Source organism: Rana temporaria, chromosome 6 (assembly GCF_905171775.1).
Source record: "Rana temporaria chromosome 6, aRanTem1.1, whole genome shotgun sequence".
Taxonomy (NCBI): domain Eukaryota; kingdom Metazoa; phylum Chordata; class Amphibia; order Anura; family Ranidae; genus Rana; species Rana temporaria.
The window spans coordinates 33,269,160-33,276,153 of NC_053494.1; positions in this window are offsets into that span (position 1 = coordinate 33,269,160).

The following is a 6,994-nucleotide window of genomic DNA, read 5'->3' on the forward strand; positions in this document are numbered from 1 at the left end:
ACTGTAATCAAAAAATATTTATTGCCTTTCTAATGACAAGAAAGGTCAGATATATAATTTTTTTGAAAAGCCCATGGCGTGTGAAACTCCACCCGGTGCCAAAAAAAGTGCACACACATAAAGAGTGACACAAAATGTGCAACGGGTGTTTACACTGTCCTCCACTAGGAAGGACCTTACCCTGATCCCCCAGGGCGTTAGGCTTCAGACGGGGACTGAGGTACTCACATGGTCCATCTGGCCGAAACCAGATGGACCCCGTTCTCTGGAGGGTCTGCCGAAACAGACCCACTCAAGTACTAGGTGGGGCTCCCCCGAAGGGAGACCCCATGAGATCAGGTGAACTAAGACAGAAGGCCATGTCCACCCACCCCCAAGACGTTCAGGGCAGGCCCGAGGACCTACACCCTACTAATTACACTGTGACAAAACGTGTAGACAACCAACAAAAAGATACAAATAAGTGACAAACACAGGGATTAATAAAAAGAAAGTGGGGGAGAAGGAAGGTGGGAAGAGTGAAAAGTGACCCTTGTGTATCACAATGACCAGCCCTCCGGCCAGAAATCAAAAATTCCTCTGGTCCTAGCCAAAAGACTCGGCCCTAGAGGCAGGTGTGAAAAAAGTGTGTATGGTAAAGTGACCAAGGTGCCAAATCTCGAAGTGCCCCTCAAAACACTTATGCGAGCTATGGCGCCCCTGGACTGCCACTCCAGGGGCACATTCACCACAGGCTTTTCTCTCAACCCTGACCAACAGCCCAGACCGACACAGTCCCCTTCCCCACCAGGAAGGAACGAGAGCTCTGGAAGCTCAGGGAGAAAGCCAGGGAGCGTGAAAGCTCCCCCCGTCGCTCCCTTTGCTCCCACCTAATAAGGTCAGATATATAATGGTACAATAATACACCATTATTGTAAATTAGGGATGAGCCGAACACCCCCCCCGTTCGGTTCGCACCAGAACCTTCGAACGGACCGAGCGTTCGCGAGAACATTTAGAACCCCATTGACGTCTATGGGACTCGAACGTTCGAATTCAAAAGTGCTCATTTTAAAGCCTAATATGCAAGTTATTGTCGTAAAACGTCTTTGAGAACCCGGGTCTTACACCAGAGAACATGCATCAATGGAAAAAAAGTTTTAAAAACGGTCGTTTTTTCTGGAGCAGTGATTTTAATGATGCTTAAATTAAGCGTCCTAGCGTATTTACTGATTGTTAGGAATGTGTAAATATCTGAATCTCCTTAGCTTGGCCATAGTTCTATTGTAAGGGATCATGGCACTCCACTGTGACTGTCAATATCCCTATATTTTCAATAGGGATGAGTTTCGTATTCGAGTCGAACTCATGATAGACTCGAACATCTTAAGTTCGATCGTTCGTCAATTTACGAACGTTTTGGGCCGTTCGTGTCAAATTCGAGTTACGTTTCACAGCCCATAGCTCACTGCAGCATCGCAGTGCATTGCTGGCTGATGATTGGCCAAGCATGCACTATGACCCGCATGCTTGGCCAATCACAGCTTGCAAAAAACCGAGAGCCATAATTGGCCAAAGCGGCTTTGGCCAATTATGGCTCAGGGGGTTTAGTACACGCCCCACACTATAAAAGGCCGCCTGCAGGTCGGCCTTGTGTAGTGTGTTTCGATGAATACGAGAGAACAGAGAGAGACAGAGAGAGTGTAATTTTTTGCAGGTAGATAGAGCAGGCAGGCTAGTCAGTTAAAGTTACAGTGTGTAGAGGATATATATACATCCCAGGTGTTGTGAGAGAGAGAGAGACTTGTAAAGCGCAACACATGCAAACTGAATCGCCTCTGGGCGCTGTATCCATTTCATGGGTAAGGAACCCTTTGACCTCAGAAGAGATGGGTTTTAATCTTTCTCCTGAAGGCCAAGTGGTCCGACTCCAGTCGGATGGTGGTTGGTAGTGCATTCCACAGGCGAGGTCCTTGGACTGCAAATCTTCGATCTCCTTTGGACTTGTATCTGGCTTTGGGTATCTGGAGAATGTTTTGATTGGTGGATCGCAGAATGCGATTGGGGTTATGGGCTTTTATTTTTTCGCATAGATATTGGGTGGCGTTGCCTTGAATACACTTATGTATTAGGCAGAGTGCCTTGAAAGTGATTCTGTCTTTTACCGGCAACCAATGAAGGGATCTCAGTGAAGGTGAGATTGATTCCCATGGTTTTTTCCCAGTCACTAGTCGAGCGGCCGTATTTTGAACGACTTGCAGACGAGTGATTTGGTATTTGGGGAGTCCAAGATAAAGGGCATTTGCGTAGTCGAGTCTGGAATTGATGATTGTTCCCACCACGACTGCAATGTCCTCTTTCGGGATAAAGGGCGTGTTGTACATATATTTATACACTGTGGCCCAGATTCTCAACCGAGATACGACTATGCAGCCTCACCAGTGCCCATTTATGCAGCCTCACCAGTGCCCATCTTTGCAGCCTCGTCAGTGCCCAGCAATGCAGCCTGACCAGTGCCCATCAGTGCAGCCTATCAGTGCCAACTCATCAGTGAAGCCTATTAGTGCCACCCCTAATTAGTGCCCATAAGTGCAGCCTATCAGTGCCAACTGATCAAAGCAACCTATCAGTGCCAACTTATTAGTACCCATCAGTGCAACCTGTCAGTGCTCATCAGTACAGCCTATCAGTGCCCATCAGTGCAGCCTATCAGTGCCAACTCATCAGTGCCCAGCCATCAGTGAAGGAGAAAATGTACTTATTAAAATTGTATAACACAAATTCACCTCCTCGTTGTAGCTCCGTTTTTTTTTTTTAAAGCAATATCACCCTTCTGGACTACATTACCCATAATTATTTCCAATACATCATCCAGGAGGAAGGGGAAGAGAGGAACATTGTGCTCTGTTCTCTCCCTGTGTACTGCCGCTGCAGGGAGAGTGATGGGAGGATGGAGCAGAGGTAGGAGGAGAGAGGCGGGATGCTGGGAGAGGGCAGTCATGTGTCCCCGGAATCACAGCCGGCGGTTCTACTATCTACTTTTGCAGAAAAATGCAGAGGAGGAGTGACGGCTGGAGCCGCACCAACTCCTCCACTCCAGCTACTTTGAGATTATTACTGCACATGCCAAGTGCACAGAGCTGGAACAGCAAATGCGGCCACGCCCACTGCCTGTCCAGGATCGGCCCCCGCAATCTGGGGGCAAACAGGCTCCGGGGACAGTGTCCTCAGTCCGGGGACTGTCTCCAGGAATCAGAGATGTCTGGTCACCCTACTTTAGGGCTCCTCACACATGCAGCTAGCATGCGCCTCCTCACTGCCTGTTTTAACCCTCAAAATTCTGCACCACCATTTTTTGTTACAAGGCCGCAAGGCCTAGCCATTGTATCTAGGATAGTACTTTTTCAAATTTAATTTTATTTATTTTTCCCCACGTACACAGTATATCACATTGCACTTATGTTTTTTTTTTTTTTTTTACACATGGATGGAAGGTAAGCTTGTCGCCCAAAAAAGCTCCTACTTCTGCCCGCGATCCCAGATTTGCAGCACTGGCTCTCTTTCTCCTTTCTCAAGCCGATCTGTGATCAGCTGAGTCCGATGGACGGGAAGCGCGATCACAGGAGTCAATCCATGTAGGGGTTAAAAGTTTGGACTTTTGTCTGGACTATCACACGCTGTAGACGAGCCAATCTGGGCAGGATTCATGGGTCTCCACGTGCCGGCAACACCAGAGCGTCCGGTGCCCTTCTCAAAATAGGGGCAACAAGGGGTACGGGGGTAGTGAGTGCAGCAACAGACACAGAATTTGACTCACTGACTCCCCAGGTTAAACGCGGAACGTCCACGGAAGGCTGCTGAGACCCACTCGGTTCGCTCCGGCCGGAGCAGTTCTTCCTCCCCTGAGCATCATCGGAGGCACTGGATTTCTTGAAGCCTTGTGACTCTAGGACATGGGGCTCGAGGAAATGATCAGAGGGGGTCACAGTCATCGACCATAGAATCATCCGGCGATAGATCAAAGTCTGTTAGACACCACTCCTCTGCTGGCAGGGGACCGCAGGGTTTTGCCGTGTCGAGGTCCCTCGGCCAGTCTGAAGGGCACTGAGCAAGTAGGCCTTGACCGCAACTGCGGGAGGCTGGAGTGGGTCCTTCTTCGGTAGTGACCCGCCACACGGAGACCGCTGTGGAAGTTGCAGTCATCTCTGAGGTGGCATTGCCCTGAGTGCTTGTCACATCCGATAAACTGGTCACACTGGATAGAACACTTTCTAAGTCCGGGTTTTCCCCAAGGCTTACCTCCAGTGAGGAAGGTGGCGAGGTAGCCGAAGGTAGGGTCAGGGTGGATGATACTGAAATCACGTCGGGGTCCCGGACTTTTGGTTCCACGATCACCACCGACGGGGAGGGCTCCAACCATACTGTTTCCTCCTCCGCGGTAAGGGTAGCAGTAATAAAGTTCACCCGGTACTCCTTCAGAGCCTGCGTGGGTGAAACAGCCACAAACAAGTAGGCCCGGCATCGGGCAAAGGGCTGGATCTTCACAGACAGGTCCCCGCAACGGGACAGGTTAGGCCTAGCATCTCCGTCCCTCCACTGGACAGGAGGACGAATTGTCCCTGGGTAGACAAGCGGACGCCTGTATCTGTCACAGGTGCCCCAGACGGTACAAATGCGCTGAAGACCCCCGGTGAAGTGGTTGGAGGCCTCAGTCGCTGGGCGGCAACACCCGGTTGTAGGAAGGCAGACATCACCACGCGGTTCTCCTTCTCTCTGGCAGATGGGCGGCGCTTTTGCTGCTTGGCGCGAAATCCCACTGTACGTCTCACGTAGGGGAGGGTGGCTTCTCCCACTTGGAAGAACTTGTCCAGGCACGTTGCAGGCGCGTGCTATGCTGCACGTACACCCAAGCTCAGCGGTGCGAGGTTAACTCCCTCGTTGACGGACAGTTCAAAACCACGATACCGAACACTCTTCGCTCTTTAATAAATTACTACTCAGTTCTCTTGTTGCCAACGGTAACGGCCGAATCCCGGACGAGCCCCCACGTGTAGCGCTACCCCCGCAGGAGCCGCTGGTTGTTTGTGGGATCGGCGTATTGAGTCATCGTGCAGGGTGTCTAGGGGTGTACTGAGTGAGTTAAGACAATGAGCGAAAGTCCAGTCATCAATTGGGTTTTCTTCAATGCTTTATTCCAAGGCCCAACATCAACATAAGACAAGATAGGAAAGGTTGATGAAGCATGAGAACAACTTTAGTATCAGGCCTTGGATATGAAGAGAGCAGTCCTGCTCTCAATAATAATGAGATCAGTTCGTCGCCACTCCAGCCAGAGTGGGTAAAGTGCCCCGGACAGAATTTGTCACAAGCCTGGCAGCCGAAGTGTCACTTAAAAATAGCTGGGAGGAACAGACCTCTGCCACAGGCCTGACTCTGGATCTCTGCCACAGGCCTAGCGATTTAGGGTGCAATAATTGGATTGAGCGAATCCTCCCAGTAAAGTTTATTCAGGGTCACCAGTTGACAGCTGCAACATACCTGTCAGTATCGTGGTGACCAGATCCCCGGTGGTTCGTTCAGGCCGATTCCCCACCGCACAGCTCTCAGCTTAGGATCCTCTTAGCAAAGGGTGGGACCCAACAAGTCGCTGGGGCCCTTATCATCAGGATGAAGCTCCGCATGATGCGCAACTCCGGCCAGGTAGGCCATGGTGGCGGGGTCCATGGATGCGCGCACCCTCAAGGTGGATGCCGCACCTGGAACTCGGACCCCGCGAAACGGACCTGAATCAATGGAGTCTGCCCCAGATATACCCTTCCCAAGCATGCCCAGCAGGGGAAAAACTCCTCTCATTGGCTGCTGGGTAAAAGTGACTCTGCCAGAACCCCTCTAGCACCAACTGCCGCCCAGAGGTGGAAACGCACCCCTGAGACGCAGACTGACCTACAAGACAGTTCTGAAAGGACAGCAGCCCTGCAATTTAACAAATTGTGAATGGGAGCAAATAACTCTCCCATTCCCCACTAACTTTAGCGTAGTGCCCATACTAAAAGTAAGGGGGCGCTACATAGGTAAGGGGCATCTCCATATAAAAACAGGGGAGAATATGTCAGGGGGTTTGAATCAGAAAAAGAGCTCACTCCTGTGATGGCAGAGGTGAGCAGGACTAGCTAGGTCTCTCTTAGCAACGGCCTAGGAGATTTCCAGTCAGACTTCATGAGGTACAAATGCCTCGTACTCAAGTACGGATTCCCGTCGAAAATCTAGAGGGGAAAGCTAAGAACCTGCTCGGTTCAGTCTTTCCCCTACACACGAGAGGAAAACTGCGATGGAGCTTTGGCCGGGGAATCCGGTGTATGCTCCATCGCAGTTTTCCCATAGGAAAACTGCCATAAAAAACCCGGGCAAAAGTCCGCCGGTTTTCCCGGCAGGAAAAAAGAGAACTGGTTCTCTTTTTTTGTCCGGCGGTTTTCCCATCTGAAAAACTGCGAGGAGCATACACACGGCCAGGATTCCCGACCAAAAGCTCTCCTCACAGTTTTCCCGCCGGGATGTCGTATGAGGCTAAATAGTCTAAGGGCCAGATTCTCGTAGATCGGCGTATTGTCGTGCGGGCGTAACGCATCCTATTTACGGTACGCCTCCGCAACTTAGACGGGCAAGTACTGTATTCTCAAAGCACTTGCTCCGTAAGTTGCGGCGGCGTAGCGTAAATAGGCCGGCGTAAGCCCGCCTAATTCAAATTTGGAACAGGGGGGTCGCGTTTTATGTAAATAACTTGTGACCCGACGTGATTGATGTTTTTCACGAACGGCGCATGCGCCGTCTGTGGAATATCCAAGTGTGAATTGCTCCAAAGTACGCCGCAAGGACGTATTGGTTTCGACAAGAACGTAAATGACATCCAGCCCCATTCACGGGCGACTTACGCAAACGACGTAAAATATTCAAAATTTGACGCGGGAACGACGTCCATACTTAACATTGGTACGCCACCATATAGCAGGGGTAACTT